Here is a 25,012-nt window from a genome sequence, read left to right as displayed (position 1 = left end):
TTAGAGACTAAAGTTCTTTGTGGTAATAATATGAAGTGTGTTTCATTTTATCATATCCTCTGCAGAAAACAGTGATAAGCAACTTCTTTCTCTCTTAATCCACTCTAATTCAGGCTATAGCAAAATACATATTATGCTTTTCCTGAGAATGTTATTTCATCTTTTAAAATTTAATAGTATGAAGATATATATGTGTATGAATCTCATTTGTGTGTGTGTGTGTGCGTGTGAATTAGATGGTAATTCTAAGGCTTTTCTTTGAGAGCAGAAGTGAAAATTATTTTATAATTTTTTAAGGTAACAACAGATAATCTGCAAACATTACAGTGTTTCATTATAGGCAAGATTTCATTCCAATTTAATCATTGAAAACCACCAATGTTATACCATTAATTAACCATAATCATCAATCAAAATATAAGTAACAGAAACAACTCAAAGCAAGTATCAATCAGGGCATAATTATTTTATTCTCTGCCAGGGTTCTCAGTTTTTTTAGTTGTAAATCAATCACAATTGTTTGAAATGAGTTATGAAGGAGAGAGAAGATTGTTAAACTGTATTGCATATTTTGATAGTAATTCTGCTATTAACTCTTAATATTACAAATAAGCCTCACTTAGATAATGAATGGTGCAGTGTTACAAAACAAATAGAAAGATTTAGAATTCACGCAGTCTAGTAAGACAACAGATTCTTCACATGCTATCATCGATGACCTGCATAGAGGATTTTGAATTGGATAGTATTTGACCAGTTAGTGAGAAATTTAGGAGTTCTGTAGAGGATGTGGTTTATACTCACTCTGACTGATATCCTACATTGTTCATACTACTGCTGGAACACACATAAGAAAACAAGTGTTTTCTTTATATTCTACAATTCTGTTTGTGGGGGTTAATCACACATCAACATGGTATCAGTTAGTTTATAAGTTAACTTGATATGAGGACCAGGCAGAGGCAGGTCATGAATGTGACCCTTTTTTAAGACAGTTTTTTCAGGATTGTTTTAGGTTCAGAGCAAATCTGAGGATGGAAGGTACAGCGATTTCACATAACCCCGTGTTCCCACATATGCATTGCCTTCCCCATTATCGACATTCCTAGAGTGATATGTTTATTAAAACTGATGAGCTTACCCTGATACATCATAATCACCCAAAGTCCACAGGTTACGTTCTGATTCAGTTTTGGCATTCTTCATTCTTTGTTTTGAACAAATACATAATAAATATCCATCATTATACATAATATCATAACAGTAATATCAAGCATAGTTTTTTATTGTCCTGAAAATTCTCTGTGCTTCCGTCTCTTCATTTAACTCCACCTACAGCAACCACTAAATATTTTTCTCTTCCCAGTTCGTCTTTTCCAGAATGTCCTGTAATTGGTATCATACAATATGCAGCATTTTCACATTGACTTTTTTTCACTTTACTAACTTTACACGTTTAAGTTGCATTTAAGTTTATTCTATGTCTCTTGTGACTCAATAACACACTTATTTCTGACATGGAATAATATTCTGCTGTTTGGATGTACCACAGTTTATTTATTTATTCACCTACTGAAGGATGTTGTGTGCTTTACAAGTTTTAGCAATTATGAATAAAAACTCCCATAAACATCTTTGTGCAGGTTTCTGTGTAGATACATATTTTATGTAGATAAATACTCGCTATAGTCTATAATCTAACTTAAAAAACTATTTTTTATATTATTGCAAGAGGACTGGCTAGTAGTGATAGAGAGGTGTCTGTCTATAATAGTTGGTGAGGCAAGGGAAACAATGAAGAAATTGGAGACTCCTGAGTGTAAGTCAGTTGATAATGAAGTTAATCTTGTAGTCATCTAATCAGATATCCATCATGAAAATCAACTGTTCTAAATTTTTAACCTTAATATAGTTGACTCTCAGCTTTTCTAAGAACTGGTCACATGATAAATCATTGAATTAAAAATTAGTAGATGGGACAGGTAGAATTTTAAGATGACTCTCATGACCTTTGTCTTGCTGTATTACTCATGTGCTTATTTGTATTATATGCAAAATATAAATTATCTCAGTGAGTCTCATTTAATTTTGTGATTAATTACATAATTACCTTAGAAACAAATAGTTTTCTCTGGCTGGCACGGAAGTTAGAGAGGTTAGTACTGTAAAAAGGATTCACTGCACCCTTGCTGGTTTGGAAATAGAGGTATCTGACAAGAACCAAGGCTGGCAGTTTCTAGATGTAGAGTGAAGTGAAGTGAAAGTCACACAATCATGTTCAACTTATTGCGACCCCATGAACTATACTGTCCATGGGACTCGTCTAGCCAGATTACTGGAGTGGGTAGCTTTTCCTTCGGAGAAGGCAGTGGTACCCCACTCCAGTACTCTTGCCTGGAAAATCCCATGGACGGAGGAGCCTAGAAGGCTGGAGTCCATGGGGTCGCTGAAGGTCCGACACGACTGAGCAACTTCACTTTCACTTTTCACTTTCATACGTTGGAGAAGGAAATGGCAATCCACTCCAGTGTTCTTGCCTGGAGAATCCCAGGGACTGGGGAGCCTGGTGGGTTGCTGTCTATGGGGTCGCACAGAGTTGGACACGACTGAAGCAACTTAGCAGCAGCAGCAGCAGACTTTCCCTTCTGCAAGGGATCTTCCCAATCCAGGAATTGAACCCAGGTGTAGAGAGCATATCTCAATTGACAGCCAACAAAGAAATCGCTATTTCAGACTTAACACAAGGCACTGGGTTATTCTACCAACCGTAGTGATCTCAGAAGAGGATTCTTCCAAAGAGCATCCAGGTAAGAGTCCAGCTCAGCTGATAATAGGACTTTAGCCTTCTGTGACTTGATAAGCAGAGAGCCCAGCCAACTTCACCAGATTTATGCCCTCAATATTGTAAGATAATTAGTGTTGTTGAAGGTTGCTAAGTTTCTGGGAATTTGTTGTCCATCTGTAGAAAATTAACACAGATTTTGGTACCTGGAAATGGGGCTCTGCCTTGACAAACACCTAAAATGTGGAAGTGTCTTTGGAAGTGGTCAGTGAGAGAAAAGTGGAAGAGCTAACTTTAAGGAACATAATGAAAAGTATAGATTTCCCTGAACAAATGATTAATATTAGCAGAAATATGATTATTAATGACTTGTTGATGCTTAAAAGGAAGTGACAGGCATGTTATTGGAAATTAGAGGAAAGTAACATATCTACTTGTTAGTAGCTGAAGACTTAAAAAACTGTCTCATTCACTTATGTAGAAAGAATAACTTACAAATAACTAAATTGGATATTTAACTAAAGTGAGTTCCAAGCACAATGTTATTGATATGACCTGATTTCTTCTTGATACATGTAATAAAAAGTCACAAGGAGGAGATAAATTGAGGGGAGAAATGCCAAATAAATAAAAAAGAAACAAGTGAGAATTTGAGGATTTAGGATATTCTCAGCCTATTCACATGGTTAAGGATAAAATTAAGTAACTGTTTCTGAAACTGTGATGCAGACACAAATATAGTGTTTAAAATTAACTTTCTAAATTTTTATTTTTTTCAGAAAGATAAAAAGCAATTATTAAAGTAAAAATTTACTAAAACCTTAAATCCATAATTTTTGTTTGGAATATAATATCTCACACTGCAAGATATGTTATACATTTGGGTTCCAAAAAGATATTAATAAATAACTGGTGATTCATTTCTTATATGGTATTGTACATGTTTTGGTGCCATTCTCCCAAATCATCCCGCCCTCTCCCTCTCCCACCGAGTCCAGCAATCCCACTGCTGGGCATACACACTGAGGAAACCAGAATTGAAAGAGACACGTGTACCCCAATGTTCATCACAGCACTGTTTATAATAGCCAGGACATGGAAGCAACCTAGATGTCCATCAGCAGATGAATGGATAAGAAAGCTGTGGTACATATACACAATGGAGTATTACTCAGCCATTAAAAAGAATACATTTGAATCAGTTCTAATGAGGTGGATGAAACTGGAGCCGATTATGCAGAGTGAAGTAAGCCAGAAAGAAAAACACCAATACAATATACTAATGCATATATGTGGAATTTAGAAAGATGGTAATGATAACCCTGTATGCGAGACAGCAAAAGAAACATTTTTAACTCTCTAAAACTTTCAACAAAAAGCTGTTTGGGTCTGTCAAACTTGTATGGTAACTTGCTGCCAACCTTTCATTTACCATTTGTCAGAAAACAGTTTCCCAAACAAATTTTAGGTAAGTGTGTACCCATTTCACATATTTGAATAAAATCAAGTTTTGATTAAAAAAATAAAATAATTTACATGGATATCACCAAATGGTCAATACTGAAACAGACTGATTATATTCTTTACAGCCAAAGATGGAGAAGATCTATACAGTCAGCAAAAACAAACTGGGAGCTGACTGTGGCTCAGAAAATGAACTCCTTATTGCCAAATTCAGATTTAAATTGAAGAAAATTTAAATTTAAATGGTCTAGGGAAAACCTCTAGACCATTCATTATGACCTAAATCAAATCCCTTATACAGTGGAAGTGACAAATAGACTCCAGGGATTAGATCTGATAGACAGAGTGCCTGAAGAACTATGGATGGAGGTTTGTGACATTGTACAGTAGACAGGAATCAAGACTACCCCCAAAAAAAAGACATACAGAAAGGCAAAATGGCTGTCTGAGGAGGCCTTACAAATAGCTGTGAAAAGAAGAGAGGCAAAAGGCAAAGGAGAAAAGGAAATGTATACCCATTTGAATGCAGAGTTCCAGAGAATAGCAAGGAGAGATAAGAAAGCGTTTCTTAGTGATCAATGCAAAGAAATAGAGAAAAACAATAGAATGGAAAAGACCAGAGATCTCTTCAAAAAAAAGTTAGAGATACCAAAGGAACATTTCATGAAAAGATGGGCACAAAAAGGACAGAAATGGTATGGACCTAACAGAAACAGAAGATATTAAGAAGAGGTGGCAAGAATACACAGTATAAGTACACAAAAAAGATCTTCACAATCCAGATAAACATGATGGTGTGATCACCCACCTAGAGCCAGACACCCTTTAATGTGAAGTCAAGTGGGCCTTAGGAAGCATCACTACACCAAAGCTAGTGTGGGTGACGGAATTCCAGTTGAGCTATTTCAAATGCTAAAGGATGATGCTGTGAAACTGCTGCACTCAGTATGCCTGCAAATTTAGAAAACTCAGCAGTGGCCACAGGACTGGAAAAGTGCAATCTTCACTCCAGTCCCAAAGAAGGCAATGCCAAAGAATGTTCAAACTTCCAGACAATTGCACTCATCTCACATGGTAGCAAAGTAATGCTCAGAGTTCTCCAAGCCAGGCTTCAACAAAACATGAACCATGAACTTCCAGATGTTCAAGCTGGATTTAGAAAAGGCAGAGGAACCAGAGATCAAATATCCGTTGGATCATTGAAAAAGAGAGTTTCAGAAAGGCATAAACTTCTGCTTTATTGACTATGCCAAAACCTTTGCCTCTGTGCATCACAACATGCTGTGGAAAATTCTGAAAGAGATGGAAATACCAGACCACCTGACCTGCTTCTTGAGAGATCTGTATGCAGGTCAGAAAGAAACACTTAGAACTGGACATGGAAAAAAGATTTGTTCCAAATAGGGAAAGGCTATATATTGTCACCCTGCTTATTTAACTTATATGCAGAGTATATTCATGAGAAATACTGGGCTGGATGAAGCACAAACTGGAATCAAGATTTCTGGGAGAAATATCAATAACTTCAGATATGCAGATGACACCACCCATATGGCAGAAAGCAAAGAAGAACTAAAGAGCCTCTTGGTTGAAGGTGAAAGAGGAGAGTGAAAAAGTTGGCTTAAAACTCAGCATTCAGAAAACTAAGATCATGGCATCTGGTCCCATCACTTCATGGCAAATAGATGGGGAAACAGTGGAAACAGTGTCAGACTTTATTTTTCTGGGCTCCAAAATCACTACAGATGGTGACTGCACCCATAAAATTAAAAGACACTTGCTCTTTGGAACAAAAGCTATGACCAACCTAGACAGCATATTAAAAAGCAGAGACATTACTTTGCTGACAAAAGTCCTTCTAGTCAAAGCTATGGTTTTTCCAGTAGTCATGTATGGCCGTGAATGTTGGAGTATAAAGAAAGCTGAGCAATGAAGAACTGATGCTTTTGAACTCTGGTGTTTGGAAAAGACTCTTGAGAGTCCCTTGGACTGCAAGGAGATCCAACCAGTCCATCCTAAAGGAAATCAGTCCTGAGTATTGATTGGAAGTACTGATGCTGAAACTCCAATACTTTGGCCATCTGATACCAAGAACTGACTCCTGGGAAAAGACCCTGATGCTCGGAAAGATTGAAGGCGGGAAGAGAAGGGGACGACAGAGGATGAGATAGTTGGATGGCATCACTGACTCGATGGGCCTGAGTTTGAGTAAGCTCCGGGAGTTGGCGATGAACAAGGGAAGCCTGGCGTGCTGCAGTCCATGGGGTCTCAAAGAGTCGGACGCTCCTGAGCAAATGAACTCACTGAGTGAACTGACGACATTAAATAAAAATTTAAAAAGCTACTATAATTAAATATTTATATTCTTTAATCATCCTGCTTTTACAATAAAATGGATTGTTACTTTCTAGGGAAAAAAGAGCTTTCACATATTGGATATGATACAATGAAATTGAAGCAATTTTTTTTTAAGGAGCTTTGAACAAATGAGCTTTTTGTCAATAAAATGAACAAATATCTACTTACCTGAGAATGTTTGTAATGCTAACAAATTTTTAAATAAGTTATTTCTTGCATCAAATGTTTAGACCAGTCATTTCCTGTTTTCTTTAAAAAGTAAATCTCTTGCTAAACCAGAAAGTTACATGCCAGTGTACCATAATTTATGAACATTCACTTTATAATCAAATTCTTCATTGGGCCTGTTGACAGCCCTCCAGGCTCCTGTCTCCATGAGAATTTTTTAGGCACGAATGCTGGAGTGGATTGCCATTTCCTCCTCCAGGGGATCTTTCCAATCCAGAGATTAAACCTGTATCTTCTTTATCTCTTGTGCTGCAGGCAGATAAAATAAGTATTGATATATTTTCATACAACTTCTCTCTCTCACCCCAACCTCATGTCTCTAGCTCTAGCTCTCTATCTCTATTGTCTCTATCTCTATTGTCTCTATTGACTCATTGGAAGACTCTGATGCTGGGAGGGTTTGGGGGCAGAGGAGAAGGAGATGACAGAGGATGAGATGGCTGGATGGCATCACCGACTGGATGGACGTGAGTCTGAGTGAACTCCGGGAGATGGTAATGGACAGGGAGGCCTGGCGTGCTGCGATTCATGGGGTCGCAAAGAGTCGAACACAACTGAGCGACTGAACTGAATATAAAATCATTAGATTTCTATGAACAACCAGCTTAATAAAAGTTGTTTAAGGTAAGAGATTATATTATTTCTACTGAAAATACAATGTCAGTTTCATTATTAGTTCTCATCTGGACTTCAAAGAGACATCGTTTGCTAAACTTGAGTCAGAGTGTATTAACCTGGAGTTATGTGGTTTGGAAGAGAATAAAGTATAATATATATATATATATATATATATATATATGTTTTGTTTTAATCACTAAATCACATCTCTTTGCAATCCCGTGAACTGTAGCCCACCAGGCTCCTCTGTCCTTAGGATTTTCCAGTAAAAGATACTGGAGTGGGTTGACATTTCCTTCCCCAGGAGATCTTCCATACCTAGGGATCAAGCATACGTCTCCTGCATTACAGGCAAATTTTTTCCCATGAAGCCTCCAAGTAAGCCCCCTATATATATATAAGTATGTATATATTTGTATAATATGTATATATGTGTATATATTTAGCAATTGCTTATATATGTGTGTATGTGTGTAACAATTTTTAAAGTATGCTGAAACTGATGGGAGAAGTTTTTAATCATATATTAAATATTTGTTTGTAAAAATATAAGTGACTCAAATGTTTATCTAGATTAATAACTTTTCTGATAGTTACGTATCAGAGAAGTAATCTCATTTTTACTTAGGTCTTCTATCATATGGTGGGGAAAGCAGGATTATAGCATAAAAAATATAAACAAGTTTCAGTCTGAAATTACCTGAGTTAAAACTCTCTACACTTCTACTTAGTAGCCTTGTTATTTTGGACAATTTCCTAATATCTCTTCAGCAGGATCCATACTTTAATGCTTTGCTATTGCTATCTTGAAATTCTTATTTTTTTTTCCTACGTGTTTACACTGAGCTTTATTGAAAGGACAATGTAAATACACTGCATCTTTTAAAAGGATTAGCCAAAGTGATAAGTTTTGTGTTACTTAATGGGCTTGCTTCAGTAAAAATCTAGGTTCAGTTCAGTTCAGTCGCTCAGTCATGTCCGATTCTTTGCGACCCCATGAATCGCAGCACGCCAGGCCTCCCTGTCCATCACCATCTCCCAGAGTTCACTCAGACTCATGTCCATCGAGTCCGGGATGCCATCCAGCCATCTCATCGTCGGTCGTCCCCTTCTCCTCCTGCCCCCAATCCCTCCCAGCATCAGACTCTTTTCCAATGAGTCAACTCTTCACATGAGGTGGCCAAAGTACTGGAGTTTCAGCTTTAGCATCATTCCTTCCAAAGAAATCCCAGGGTTGATCTCCTTCAGAATGGACTGGTTGGATCTCCTTGCAGGCCAAGGGACTCTCAAGAGTCTTCTCCAACACCACAGTTCAAAAGCATCAATTCTTCAGCACTCAGCCTTCTTCACAGTCCAACTCTCACATCCATACATGACCACAGGAAAAACCACAGCCTTTACTAGATGGACCTTGGTCGGCAAAGTAATGTCTCTGCTTTTGAATATACTATCTAGGTTGGTCATAACTTTTCTTCCGAGGAGTAAGCATCTTTTAATTTCATGGCTGCAATCACCATCTGCAGTGATTTTGGAGCGTCCAAAAATAAAGTCTGACACTGTTTCCACTGTTTCCCCATCTATTTCCCATGAAGTGATGGGACCGGATGCCATGATCTTTGTTTTCTGAATGTTGAGCTTTAAGCCAACTTTTTCACTCTCCACTTTCACTTTCATCAAGAGGCTTTTTAGCTCCTCTTCATTTTCTGCCATAAGGGTGGTGTCATCTGAGGTTATTGATATTTCTCCCTGCAATCTTGATTCCAGCTTGTGTTTCTTCCAGGCCAGCGTTTCTCATGATGTACTCTGCATATAAGTTAAATAAGCAGGGTGACAGTATACACCCTTGACGGACTCCTTTTCCTATTTGGAACCAGTCTGTTGTTCCATGTCCAGTTCTAACTGTTGCTTCCTGACCTGCATACAGATTTCTCAAGAGGCAGGTTAGGTGGTCTGGTATTCCCATCTCTTTCAGAGTTTTCCAGTTTATTGTGATCCACACAGTCAAAGGCTTTGGCATAGTCAATAAAGCAGAAATAGATGTTTTTCTGGAACTCTCTTGCTTTTTCCATGATCCAGCGGATGTTGGCAATTTGATCTCTGGTTCCTCTGCCTTTTCTAAAACCCACTTGAACATCAGGGAGTTCACGGTTCACATATTGCTGAAGCCTGGCTTGGAGAATTTTGAGCATTACTTTACTAGCATGTGAGATGAGTGCAATAGTGCGGTAGTTTGAGCATTCTTTTGCATTTCCTTTCTTTGGAATTGGAATGCAAACTGACCTTTTCCAGTCCTGTGGCCACTGCTGAGTTTTCCAAATTTGCTGGCATATTGAGTGCAGCACTTTCACAGGTATTACTTTACTATCTAGGTATTACTTTACTATTTTGTGGGTTTTAGGCATAAGGTATTATAGGAAATATAATCTTTCATTAGGAAAATGATTTTGTTAATGGCTGCTCTCTTGAAATTCTTGAAAACTTTTGAAAAAGAGACTTGCATTTCCATTTTACAGTGAGGCTCCACTAATCTTTTTTGCTGATTCCTATCATCATTGAGTATGTGTGAGTAAATACTATGAACCAGGCCTGCCATGTAGTGGCAACTAATTCACCTCTGCAACTGATGAAGTTCTGAATATGCCAAAGTTCTGATCAGGATATCAGCTACACGTGTTGCTGATATGAGGCACTTTTTATTTTCATGTACAGTGTACCTCCAGTCTCCTGCATTGTCAAATTGTTCACTAAAGTCCTCTTTTGAGTATCTACTTTTTGAGTAGCTACTCTTTTAGTCCTTTTTCAGTAGCTATTGTTTTTATGCAAGAAATTAACATGGTATTATAAATAATTTTGATTATAAGAAGCAAAAATTAATTTCTTGTCAAGTGATTTGATCAGCTTAAATATTCTTGAGTTTTTTCTTTTTTTAATTAAAGCAAAATAAATCCTCGAGAGCGATTTAAGAGAATTGCCTACAAGTTCTACCCTGGTGAATGATGAAGATACTGGTATACCATTATTAGGATTCTTCCATAAACATGGGATGTTTTATCAACTTCAAATTCTAAAACATTGAATGTTTTAGTCAACTTCAATTCTTTGTTAACTTCAAATTCTTAAACAAATATCTCTAAGAATTTTTTTGTCATGACAGTAGAAGAACAAAGAACTTAGTATCTCTCATTCACACATATGAATAATTTTACTCATTAAATTTAAGATTCAAAAGAACCAGAAATATGTTAATCTTGTCATTGATGAAATACTTATATTAATTTATTTGCAATTAGTAATAGTACAATAATTATTTTTGAATGAATAATGTGTTGAAAATCAGATGTAGATTGATTATCTATTAGGCAGACCAAATCTTTTGATGTCAATCCTTGAAACACATATACCCTTTTTGTACTTGGTAGCCTACAAGCCTTAGTCTAGGCTGTATATTCAAGCATAGAATAGAACGCCTTTTCAAGCTTTCAACATTGATGTTTCAGGAATATTTATTATACTCTATCAGTGGCCATTGCTTTCAATGCTTGTTTTCTTAATTTCCATCTGAAGACAATTAACTGAAGGTTTTATCCATGTTTACTGTAGAAAATTGCTTAGATGAATGTTGGAAGATGATGTTTATTGGTGGAGCCAAAAGAGAAAGGAGATGATGAAAGAATGGAAGAAGAGTTACCTTAGGTCAAACACAAGGCTTTCATTTATTCTGGATACTCTGCCTTTCATACTCATTCCATTAAAACAGCTCTCCTGTCAAGTAGGAAACAGTAGTCTCACAGTTCTCATGCTGCTGAAGACAACTGAAGCCTCTTCCTGTTGTTATTGTTGATTCATCCTTGATGGATGGAAGATCCATCAAGGGCAGAAATTGGCAAGGAGAAGAAAGGGAAGGGAAGGCAGGGAAAAGAACAGAACAGAACAGAAGGGAAGGGAAAGGGAAGGAACTTCTTTTTTTGATTAAGAAGAAAAAAAAGAAAACACTTATTTGTCTATATACAGCTTAATCTGTCCTTTTCTCTCCAGTTAGATTCATACTTTTGTTCTCTTAGCATTCTGTGAATGATTCTCATGCTTTATTAGTAATTATCTGCCTTTAATGTGATGATGACATTTATAGGTTTTCAGAAGAGTTTTCATTAAACATATCATTCCCTGCTATTTTAGAGAGTCTCTATCGGGGCTCCCCAGGTGATGCTAGTGGTAAAGAACCCACCTGCCAATGCAAGAGATGAGAGGCATTGTTTCAATCCCTGGGTCAGTAAGATCACCTGGAGAAGGGCAGGCAAGCTATTTCAGTATACTTGCCTGGAGAATCCCATGGATAGAGGAGTCTGGCAGGCTACAGTCCATGGGGTCACAAAGAGTCAGACACAACTGAAGCAATTTAGCACACACTGAGTATGTATCCTATTATATCAGGCATCAAATAATCAAAGATAAAAGTAGAGGGAAAAAATCTCCTGTTAGTAAGAACCATATAGAAAATTAAAATGATAATGAAATATATAATGACATGTTAACTAGTCTAGTTGGGGCAATGGAGAAAGTCTCTCTGAGGAGATGATATTTTATCTATTGTTTGAAAGGCAGAAAGTGTCCAGACAGCTGAAGATGGAGGCAGAGATTATCTTTGAGCAGAAGAGACACTAATGGAAATATCATAAAACAAGAAAGAAGCTTTTATTCTCAAGTTACTAAAAGAAGGCTGGTGTACCTGTAGAGCATAGGTGACATTAGGACTTTAATCTGTCTCAAGGATTTCAATTAATTTAAGTATAATAATGTCATTTTATTTTAAGTAGAGCCAGTGACATAATCAAGTAAGAAATGTGAGTTTCTTCCGATTTCAGTTCAGTTCAGTCGCTCAGTCATGTCCGACTCAATTTAGACTACAACAAAAGTAAGGAAAGTTTCCTGGAGTAGGAAGTGGCAACACCCTCCAGTTATCTTGCCTGCAAAACTCCATGGATAGAAGAGCCTGGCAGCCTACAGTCCATGGTGTCACAGTTGGACACAACTGAGCACAATTCAGTTCAGTTCAGTTGCTCAGTTGTGTCCAACTCTTTGAGACACCATGGACTGCAGCACACCAGGCCTCCCCATCCACCACCAACTCCTGCAGTTTATTCAAACTCATGTCCATTGAGTAGGTGATGCCATCCAACCATCTCATCCTCTGTCGTCCCCTTCTCCTCCTGCCATCAAACTTTCCCAGAATCAGGGTCTTTTCAAATGAGTCAGTTCTTGGCATCAGGTGGCCAAAGTATTGGAGTTTCAGCTTCAGCATCAGTCCTTCCAATCAATATTCAGGATTGATTTCCTTTAGAATAAACTGGTTATGTCTCCTTGCAGGCCAAGTGACTCTCAAGAGTCTTCTCAAAACACCACAGTTCAGAAGCATCAATTCTTCGGCGCTCAGCTTTCTTTATAGTCCAGCTCTCACATCCATACATGACCATTGGAAAAATCATAGCTTTGACTAGGGGGACCTTTGTTGGCAAAGTAATGTCTCTGCTTTTTAATATGCTGTCTAGTTTGGTCATAGCTTTTCTTGCAAGGAGTAAGCATCTTTTAATTTCATGGCTGCAATCACCATCTGCAGTGATTTTGGAACCAAAAAAAAAAAAAAAAAAGTCTCTCACCATTTCCACTGTTTCCCCATCTATTTGCTGTGAAGTGATGGGACCAGATTCCATGATCTTCATTTTCTGAATGTTGAGCTTTAAGCCAACTTTTTCACTCTCCTCTTTCACTTTCATCAAGAGGCTTTTTAGCTCCTCTTCACTTTCTGCCATAAGGGTGGTGTCATCTGCATATCTGAGGTTTTGATATTTCTCCCAGCAATCTTGACTCCATCTGTGCTTCATTCAGCCCAGTATTTCTTATGATGTACTCTGCATATAAGTTAAATAAGCAGGGTGACAATACACAGCCTTGACATACTCCTTTTCCTATTTGGAACCAGTCTGTTCCATGTCCAGTTATAACTGTTGCTTCCTGACCTGCATACATATTTCTCAAGAGGCAGGTCAGGTGGTCTGGTATCCTCATCTCTTTAAAAATTTTCTACAGTTTTTTGTGATCCATACAGTCAAAGCCTTTGGCTGATAGGGCCCACATGGGGTCTCATTGATAAGATGGCTCCTTATGTAGACCTCACAAAAAAAGAATAAACACAAAGATCTGTGAGACTGACTAAATTGCCCAAATGGCTTCCTGTTATCTCACTGGCATTTATCTTGTCAAAGCTGTGAGACCACCAGATTCCAGACCTCCAGCTATGTGACCATTCCTTCAAGGAATTTTTCATTCCTGGGGTATAAGAAGTACTCCATCAGAAAAGGAGAATGCTGGTTCTCCTTAAGAGCCAGTCGCCCTCTTTTCCCTCTAATAAATTTCCTTTTCTTGCCTGACTGCCTGGCTTGCTCTCTTTTTTTCTGCACTCGTCTTACATTGGGTTAGTCAATAATGCAGAAGTTTATGCCTTTCTGGAGATTTCTTGCTTTTTCAGCAATCCAACAGATGTTGGCAATTTGATCTCTGGTTCCTCTGCCTTTTCTAAATCCGGGTTGAACATCTGGAATTTTATGATTCATGTTTTATTGGGGGCTGGCTTGGAGAATTTTGAGCATTACTTTGCTAGCATGTGAGATGAGTGCAGTTGTGTGGTAGTTTGAGCATTCTTTGGCATTGCCTTTCTTTGGGATTGGAATGAAAGCTGACCTTTTCCAGTCCTGTGACCACTGCTGAGTTTTCCAAATCTGCTGCTATACTGAGTGTAGCACTTTCACAGCATCATCCTTTAGCATTTGAAATAGCTCAATTGGAACTCCATCACCCCCACTAGCTTTGTTTGTAGTGATGCTTTCTAAGGCCCCCTTGACTTTGCATTCCAGGATGTCTTGCTCTAGGTGAGTTGTCATACCATCATGATTATCTGGGTCAAAAAGATCTTTTTTGTATACTTCTTCTGTGTATTCTTGCCACCTCTTCTTAATATCTTCTGCTTCTGTTAGGTCCATATGCTTTCTGTCCTTTATTGTGCCCATCTTTGCATGAAATATTCCTTTGGTATCTCTACTTTTCTTGAAGAAGTCTTTCCCATTCTATTGTTTTCCTCTATTTCTTTGCATTGATCACTGAGAAAGGCTTTCTTATCTCTCCTTGCTTTTCTTTGGAACTCTGAATTCAAATGGGTATATCTTTCCTTTTCTTCTTTGCCTTTTGCTTCTCTTCTTTTCTTTGCCTTTTCTCTTCAATTCTTGTAAGGCCTCCTAAGACAACCATTTTCCTTTTTCCATTTCTTTTTCTTGGGGATGGTCTTGATCCCTGCCTCCTGTACAACGTCACGAACTCCCATCCATTGTTCTTTGGCTTTTGTTGTTGTTTATTTGTGTGTGTGTGTGCTCAGTTGTAAGGGAACATGTGTTCATTTCCAAGGCAAATCATTCAATATCACAATAATCCTAGTCTAATGGCTCTATGAAGACGTACAAGACCTTCTAGAACTAACACCCAAAAAAGATGTCCTTTTCATTATAGGGGACTGGAATGCAAAAGTAGGAAGTCAAGAAATAACTAGAGTAACAGGCAAATTTGGCTTTGGAATACAGAATGAAGCAAGGCAAAGGAGTTTTGCCAAGAAAATGCACTGGTCATAGCAAATACCCTCTTCCAACAACACAAGAGAAGACTCTAACCATAGACATTGCCAGATGGTCAGTACAGAAATCAGACTGATTATATTATTTGCAGCCAAAGATGGAGAAGCTCTATACAGTCAGCAAAAGCAAGACTGGGAGCTGACTGTAGCTTAGATCATGAACTCCTTATTGCCAAATTCAGACTTAAATTGAATAAAATAGGAAAAACCACTAGACAATTCAGGTGTGACCTAAGTTAAATTCCTTATGACTGATCACACATACAAACAAACAACAACAAAAAACAAATGAGACATTTCTTCCAGTATTAGATGACAAAAGGATGACTTATCTTGAGAGTTTGCTCCTCTCCTTTTAGATAAGATAGCTCACAAGTTGTGAGCTGGCTTATCAAAATTCTTGTGTCACAGGAAATAGAGAGCCCTCTGGCCAATAGTGATGAACTGAGGCCCTCAGTCCAACATTCTGAACAGCATTTAATAATGGTGTAATTGATCTTCAAATTGAATTCAGTTAACTCCTGCAGCTAAACCTTCAGATGCTACTCTATCTCTGAGTGACCCTTAACTACAATATTATGAGGTACTCTGATTCGAATGTACTAAATTAAGTCACACCTATATTCCTGATTTGCAGAAACCAGGATATAATGTACCTTTAAGCAAGAGAGTTTTGATTTGATTTCATTACTTTGTTGCACAGATAATAGTGTATATTATATAATGTTATATTATATTGTGTAATAGTGTATAATAGTGTATATGTGTTAATATTTCACATTCATATTCATGTCTTATTGGAGTAATGCAGTATATATAAATGTAGCTTATCTAAATTTCCCAAAGTTTGTGTAAAAATATGAAAAGAGCATATTATTAGCTATAGTTAAGTCAAACAAGGATACCATGATTTTATAAAACTTTAATGTATCTGGTGGCCAGGAACTTCTGATGAATGTATGACTATATCAATCAGTTTCAAGTTTCTTTTCTTGGAAACAAATAAAAAAATTAAGTATTACAAAACTTGTAGTGAAGTCAGATGTTAAAGTAGAAGATTATGATTTTTCTTATACATAAAAATAAAATGGGAGGAATGCCATATGAATGCAGAAATAAGAAGGGAAAGGAAAATTCTGAAGATATAAGAGATAGTGTATAACAACATGACAAAAAGAAAGGCAGATTGCAATAATGAAGCATTAGTAGAAAGATTTATTAACTGCTGTGTTACTTATTGGTCTAGAACTGCCTTAAATCTTTAAGGGCCTATGACTTGTGTGTACTATCTATGGACTTTGAAAATGATATCCCGTAAAGGAGCTTTATGGAGAAGGCAATGGCACCCTATTCCAGTACTCTTGCCTGGAAAATCCCATGGACGGAGGAGCCTGGTAAGCTGCAGTCTATAGGGTCGCTAAGAGTCGGATACGACTGAGTGACTTCACTTTCACTTTTCACTTTCATGCATTGGAGAAGAAATGGTAACCCACTCCAGTATTCTTGACTGGAGAATCCCAGGGATGGGGGAGCCTGGTGGGCTGCCATCTATAGGGTCGCACAGAGTCGGACACAACTGAAGCAACTTAGCAGCAGCAGCAGCAAAGGAGCTTTAAACTAGAAATAAAATGCCAGATAAACATGTAGTTTTTAGAGTTTCTAGCAATGCCATTAATTAAAGTAAATGGAAATAATTATACTATTTAACCTATTTATCACAAACATTGTCATATCAATTTATAATCAACATAATATATATTAATTGAGATATTTTGCATTCTGGTTTTTTCCCCCAAAACAAATGTGACATATCTCAGTAAAGAATAGTCACATTTGAAGGGCTCAACACTTATAAGCTGCTAATGGCTACCACAGTTCAGTCCCTATTCCATTTCACATGCTGCTGACAAGTGCTCAGTCATGTCCAACTCTTTGCAACCGCATGGGCTGTAGCCCACCAGGCTCCTCAGTCCATGGGATTTTTCTAGGTAAGAATACTTGAGCGGGTTGCCATTTCCTTCTTTAGGGGAAGGGGGGTGGAGTCTTCCTGGCCCAGGGACCAAAGCCACACCTCCTGCCACTCCTGCCTCTGCAGGCCCATTCTTTACCACTTGGTCACATACATCTTTTTAATAAAATCACAATATATTATTTATTTGTTTCTCACAAACAGGAGTGCCTTTTCAAAATATAAATTAATTATAGCTAATTTGAATTCATTTGCGGTATTAAAAAGCAACCACCATTAATGTGAAGGAAGATTTCAATCCCTGAGTTGTATTTTAGGACTTATATTTTTGGTATTTTTATAAATTACTTGATTAAATATGAAATACAATAAATTGACTGTAAAATTTCCTTTGGAAACAAAGATGTGATAACAGTACAAAATATACTTTGTAAGGGCTCACCAAGACCACACTTACCAAGTCCATTTTTTATAGGAAAATTTATAAAGCCCCAAATTAAAACCAAACATTTGAACTGAGCCTCAGAATGTAGGTTGGCTAAGGCAGTAAAGAATCTGCCTGCAATGCAGGAGACCCAGGTTTGATTCCTGGATGGGGAAGATCCTCCAAAGGGAATGGCCACCCACTCTAATATTCTTGCCATGGAGGATTCCATGGACACAGGAGTGTGGTGGGCTACAGTTTATGGGGTTGCTAAAATTTGGACATGACTGAGCAAGTAATACAGCTTTCACAATTTAGGACAGGAGAGGGATGTGCATGCATGCTCAGTTGTGTCCTACTCTTTGTGACCCCACGGACACCCACCAGGCTCTTTTGTCCATGGAATTCTCCAGACAAGAATACTGGAGTGGGTTGCCATTTCCTTCTTCACAGGAGAGGCATAGATTAATATCAATTGCTGTAAAGAGAATTGCTGGTTAATGTAAAAGAATAGTAAATCAGAAATTGTACGGGTACCTTCCCCGTGGTGACGGTTGCCTTAGCTGCAGTCTGGAGAGCAGTCATAATGATACTTCAAGGTGATCTAGACAGACAGTACCTGGGAGACTGGTTCTGGGTTTTTACTGAGATACATTAACAAAAACTTGAAAGCTGGCAAGGGGATAACCAGTACAGACTTGGCACTCAAACCACATTTGAAAGAAATAAATGCAGACTATAGATGTTCTAGCTGAAGAAGAGTAGGAAGAATATGTGTATTGAGTGCAGTTAGAAAGGGTGTCAGCAGTACATGAACAAGTTGGAAAGACCCTGAGAATTTCTGCTCTACTTAGTTGAATTCTTCATATTTGAAAGAGGAATACATGTACAACAAAACAGAAGAGATATCTGGGAACAACTGGTTCAAATATCTGGAAGACTTGGGCCATATTTTACAGCTACTTTGGTAAGGAATTTGGTTTCTCAAAGCCATGATTATCTGATTGTTGTAGTTGTTATGGTAAAATATAGATGATTCTTGAGCTACATTTACTTAGGATCCCTTTTATTTCTAATTTGAAAGCTTTTGTCTTTTGATAATTGACAGAAATAAGAGAAATTTAAACAAAACAAATATTTATAAAATACCCATTTAATGCTCAGAATTAAAACGTGACATGAATTTGGTTCCTAAGGATTTACTTTAACAATTATTTTTTGATATATTTACATATATCTGACTGTTTTTATGGGAACTTTTCTTTTTGTAAAAGAGTCATACTACACATATTTCTTATGTTATCCTTTTTAGTTTAACATGATAATATTATCTCCAGGTCAGTAATTATAGGTCTACTTCATCTTAAAGGGTAAAATTTATTCAAAAATATAGAAGTGCCAAAATATATTTAATTATTTTATTCTCAATAATAATTATACTTAGTTTTCACAAACTGTAAATAAATAGTCTTTCATACCTATGAAAGATAATAACACTCAAAGTGGAATTACCCTGTCAAAGATATATATTCAATATTATTGATATGATGTATTTACTTAAAAATACATCTTAATACATTTACCAAAATTGATTTTCATGTAGGAAACATATCTATAAAAAAGGAACAACTAATAACTTATAAAATATTAGTTCTAATAATCTAAGTGATTCTATACTCTAGCCTCCCAAGCAATATAGATATTTCCTTTATAATGTTAAATAAATAGTAGTTTAGTTTTTGCTTGAATATATCAATGAATTTAACTCCCTATATCAGCCAAGTAATGAAAGCTTAACAATTAAATTGACATTATTATCTGGATAGTACTTGTTTCAACAAAATTTTTGCTCATATTTATTTTCCTCAATTGAAAGGCTATAGCTTATCAATCACATATACAAGCACAAGTATATACCCATACATGTTAGATCCTATACCCTCATTCCAAATAAAAAATAATGAACATCTCAAACCTTTATTCAAAACAAAAAAAGAATAAAAATTCTGCCTTAAACATGTTGATTTATGTTACTGCATTTATTTGTATTGAAAAATTCAATTGCATAAAATAGATCCAGAAGAAAAATCTCTGCTCTTTAAAACATACCTTTGCCTTTTTTTCTACTGTAAAATATAATATTACTTTAGATCGAGCATGAACATATTGAGTGTTACAATTTAAAATAAAATGTAAATCTGAACAAACATTTTTTCTCCTAACCATATAGTTAATATACAAATTATTTAACAGTGAAATTGTGAATCAGTGTTTAAATATGTCTTTTTAGGGTAGCTTACATTTCAGCTATGCTTATTTTTTATTTTCATTGCATTAGCAGTTACTTGTAGATATCAGAAGTGCTGTTCTCCTATATCTTACTCCATCCAAATTCCAATACAAGTCAGTTCCATTCAAGATTGATCCGCAATCCCTTAGCTACCATATACTGTAGAATTGTCCATCTAAGTAGTCTCTGCTGTCTCATTCAGCTGCATTTTAAATTATGAAGGACCTGTTTCCATTACTCAAAACATCCTAGAAGTGATTTCTGGACCCAATTTTATGATATTATTGAAATGTAAGGCATTTCTATTTGAATAGCTCAAATTTTATATCTCTGTATTAAAATATTGAGCAGACATGTTGACATAAACAATTTTGGATATACACAAGTGCTAATCCTTTAAAGGGCTTCCCTGGTGTCTCAGTGGGAAAGAATCTGCCTGCCAGTGCAGGAGACATGGGCTCGATCCATGGATCAGGGAGATCCCCTGGAGAAGAAAATGGCAACCCACTTCAGTATTCTTGCCCAGGAAATCTCTTGGACAGAGGAGCCTAGTGGGCTACAGTCTATGGGGTCAAAAAATGGCAGACACCACTTAGCGACTAAACAGCAACAACAATAATCCTTTAAATGTGCAACTTAACTTGTCATGTCCAAAGGTGAGAATACTTGGGTAGCTTGGAAAGATTGAGCTTGTCTGAGCATAATTTACGTATAATATTTCACATAAAACTCCATTTTATCTTTAAAATATAAGCAGTATGTATTTAAAATATCCAGATAATTGTGTTATCCTTCAGTCAGAAAATTTATTTTTATTTAAAATACTGTTATAAATATTTGAGGTTATAGCTAATGGAGGTTTTCCACATTATAGACATTATTGTAAGTATCTATCCTGCCTGTCCATGGAATTCTTCAGGCCAGAGGACTAGAGTGGGTAGCTGTTCCCTTCTCCAGGGGATTTTTCAAACCCAGGGATCAAACCCAGGTCTCCTGCATTCATCTGAGCCACCAGGGGAGCCTATTTGGATTGTTACTGTTTGCAGTTCACTGTACTTCCCCCACTTCCTGCCCCTATTTTCAAAGGAGAAGCATTAAAAAGAAAGAAAACACTGAAATATTTTAGGCTAAATTATTTATTTTAAATATTTTCCTTTATGTTATCTTTCTTATACCAATATAAATGTGAAATACTGAGCTATTTGCCAAGTCACTTCAAACAAATTATTAAAATTGAATAATTAAGAATAAGCAGTTTAGCACAGAGTTACCTCATATACCTGCTATCATTTCTCTCATTCATTCATTAAAAAACATTATTGCTCCCAAACACAGATCTTGGTGGTAGAGATATAATTTAAAGTAGGTAATAGACCCTGTTCTCTTATAGATTATATTATAGCAGGAAAAACAGGAATAAATTATAGTAAAAATATATTATTAACTTTCATAAAAGTAGCTGTAAATGAATCATAGATTTAAACTTACAATAAAACTTTTAGAAGTTAATTAGGAGATAATCTATGTAAACTGGGTTGCAATGATGTTTTAGATATAATGCCATTGTGACTCAGCTGGTACAGAATCTTCCTGCAATGGGTGAGACCTGGGTTGGATCCCTTGGTTGGGAAGATCCACTGGGGAAGGGAAAGGCTACCCACTCCAGTATTCTGGCCTGGAGAGTTCTATGGACTATATAGTATGATCCATGAAAGGCAAAATTGATAAGCTGGACTTGATTAAAATACTCTAGGCAAAATATTGTTAAAGATATTTGAAAGGTAAGCTACAAATTGGGACAACGCATCTGCAAAAACACTGATCTGATAGAGGGAACTCTTAGACTTAAGAAGAAGGTAACAAACAATCCAGTTAAAAGCAGGTGACATATGTGAATAAGCATCTCACCAAAGAATATTTAGAGATGGCGAGTAAGTATATGAAAAGATGTTTGCCATCATTTATAATGAATAAATTACAAATTAAAGCAATGAAATGCCACTATGCACCTATTTATTAGAATTACTAAAATCTGAAAGCACATATAACAGCAAATCATTGCAAGGAAATGAAACATTAGGAACTCTCATTGATGGTGGAAATCCAACAGTCATTTTGCAAGATAGGCTGGCAGTTTCTTCCAACCTGAACTTAGCCTTACCTTATGATCTAGCAATCACACTCTTAAATGATTCTTGAAATCTTGAAAAAAATGAGTTAAAAACAAATGTTCACACATCGCTTTCATATTAATGTTTAAAACAGCTTTGTTTACACTTTCTAAAACAGTAAGCAACCAATAGGCAAATGGGTAAACAAGCCATGATACACTCAAACTTTGGAATGTTATTCATCAATGAAAAGAAATGAGCTACCAAGTCAGAAGAAGACATGGAAGAACATTACATGCATATAGGTGTATGATAGAAACAAGTATAAAAATGTTATGTAATATTTAATTACAACTACATGACATTCTGGATAAGGCATAACCATGCTGCTGTGCTATGCTCAGTTGTGTTCAGCTTTTTGTGACCCTGTGGACTGTAGTCCACCAGGCTCCTCTATCCATGAGTTTTTCCAGGCAAGAATACTGAAGTGGGTTGCCATTTTCTCCTCCAGGGCATCTTCCCAACCCAAGGATCAAACCCATGTCTCTTGTGTCTCTTGCATTGGTAGGCAGATTCTTTGCCACTGCGCCACCTGGGAAGCCCCAAGGCACAATTTTGGAGACAATTTAAAAAATCCGTGGTTCCCAGGATTTGGGAGGGAAAATAGAAGGGGTGAGCAGGTGGAAGATAGGGCACCTTCAGGGCAATGAGAATATTCTGTAGTCTCTGTAATAGTGAATGTATAACTTTATGCTTCTGTCAAAACCCAGAGAATACAAGACAAAGTGTTAACTCTAATGTAAACTGTAGACTTCAGTTAATAACAAGCATCAATATTGTGTCATCAATTTTAACATGCTTGCTGTATTAACGCAAGAAGTTAATAATAGAGGAAACTGTGGAGAAGAGGAAGTAGAAGATTGATTATATGGAAACTCTCTGTAGTTTCTGCTCATTTTTTTTCTAGAAACCTAAACTTTTCTGAAAAATAAAATCTATAGTTTTTTTTTTTTTTAATGACCTGTATCATAGTATCAGAGAAGGCAATGGCTCCCCACTCCAGTACTCTTGCCTGGAAAATCCCATAGATAGAGGAGCCTGGTAGGCTGCAGTCCATGGGATCACTGAGAGTCAGACACAACTGAGTGACTTTACTTTCACCTTTCACTTTCATACATTGGAGAAGGAAATGGCAACCCACTCCAGTGTTCTTGCCTGGAGAATTCCAGGGATGGGAGAGCCTGGTGGGCTGCTGTCTATGGGGTTGCACAGTCGGACACGACTGAAGTGACTTAGCAGCAGCAGCAGCAGCAACATAGTATAGTTTTGATGACATTGCTACGGATGTTTATAGGAAAGGTGGTAAAATATTATGTGCAGAAAATAATTTTCTTATTTAAAAATGAATAAAGGATAATATTTCACATTGGATTTTGTGATCTCTTCTGAAAAATGCATGAGAGTAAAAATAGGAAAAGTCTGTGCAAGATTGCCTGAAAGTTCAGGAATAGGTTTTTGAAAAAAGCTTCCCATTATTCATGCTTTTTGCTATACCTCAGGAAAATTTTAGGAAACTTTGGGGGAAAGGATTGGATAGTCAAACAGCAAAAAAATTGGAAATGTTTTTAACTTCGTTTCTAGCATCATCTTAATAACTCTTAAAATCAAGGATTTATCAATTTCTCTGAAGCATATAAACAGAAAAAATTAGAAATTTCAAAACACTCACAAGTCAGTAGTTTATTTTCATGTGCTTTTAAAAATTCTACCAGAGGCTCAAACCATGTGCTGAATAGAGTTTAACCACAGCAATCAGTGCTATGCCAGAGGATGGAAATCTTTTAACTACTGAGGGAGTCCTAGGCCCTCAATGCATTTGTGGCTTGTGGGTGACTGGGAGTGGTGGGAGATGTCCCACCTGCAGACTAACAGCTACTTTAGGTACTGCTGCTGCTGCTAAGTTGCTTCAGTCGTGTCCAACTCTCTGAGACCCTATAGATGGCAGCTCACCAGGCTCCCCCATCCCTGGGATTCTCCAGGCAAGAAACTGGAGTGGGTTGCCATTTCCTTCTCCAATGCATAAAAGTGAAAAGTGAAAGTGAAGTCATTCAGTCGTGTCTGACTCTTAGCGACCCCATGGACTTCAGCCTACCAGGCTCCTCCGTCCATGGGATTTTCCAGACAAGAGTACTAGAGTGGGGTGCCATTGCCTTCTCCGTTAGGAACTGCAGAACAAGAATTTTAGTAAGGAGAGAACTTCAAACATGGTTATGTCTTTTACTTAGTTTAATGGGAAAACAGGGACAACTACACTTTTACTCATTTGGAGTCAAAGGGGCAGGTTTCTTCCTAAACTATGGAAATTGTTTTGAGTTTTTATTTTTTCCTATTGTCTCCTGGGTTTTTTGTTTTGTTTTTCATTTTTTTCTCCTACATTGGTCTATTTGGGTCTTCTCCTAGGAAGGCACTTATCCCTTTGTCTGCCTGCAGCAAGCATCCAGGCCAGAGCTCAGGCCTACAGACTGGGTAGGTGCCTCTATAACCAAGCAAGACCCTACAAGGCTTTCCTGAGACAGATAATCCTCCTACCTCTCACCCACACCTCGCCATCACCCAACCCCCACCACTACCACCATTTCCTCTGCCTCTTGTTTGTAGAAAACTGTTAGTCTCCCAGGCCTCCCCTAAATCACAAAAGACTGGCTCAGGGTTAATGACTGGAAGAATATGAATACACAATAACAAAATATGGCAGTTGGATCAGGAGAACTGGTAACAATTAAACAATACATCAGTTATAGACTCACAGAATGTTTACTTCTTCCCTAAGGGACATAGATAACAGTGTCTGATGAACATTCCTGAGTTGTTTTATGCATACTAAAACCCCCAGCTGATGGATGAAGCTGACTGCATGATGACCATGAGCATACAGTGATGATAGCATCTATGATATCAGTCTCATCCTCAACAAATCAGATTATTGACCATGAGCTGTTCCTGCACCCTGCAACTCTGTCCTTCACCTTGCCTTTAAAAAATTCCCTAATAGCCATTGAGCATTAGCTGCCCCTACTCCTTGAACGGCCTTGC

The sequence above is a fragment of the Oryx dammah genome, unplaced genomic scaffold (genome assembly GCF_014754425.2).
Source record: "Oryx dammah isolate SB20612 unplaced genomic scaffold, SCBI_Odam_1.1 HiC_scaffold_24, whole genome shotgun sequence".
NCBI lineage: Eukaryota > Metazoa > Chordata > Mammalia > Artiodactyla > Bovidae > Oryx > Oryx dammah.
The sequence above is the reverse complement of the archived record's forward strand: the minus strand, read 5'-3'. Positions refer to the sequence as shown.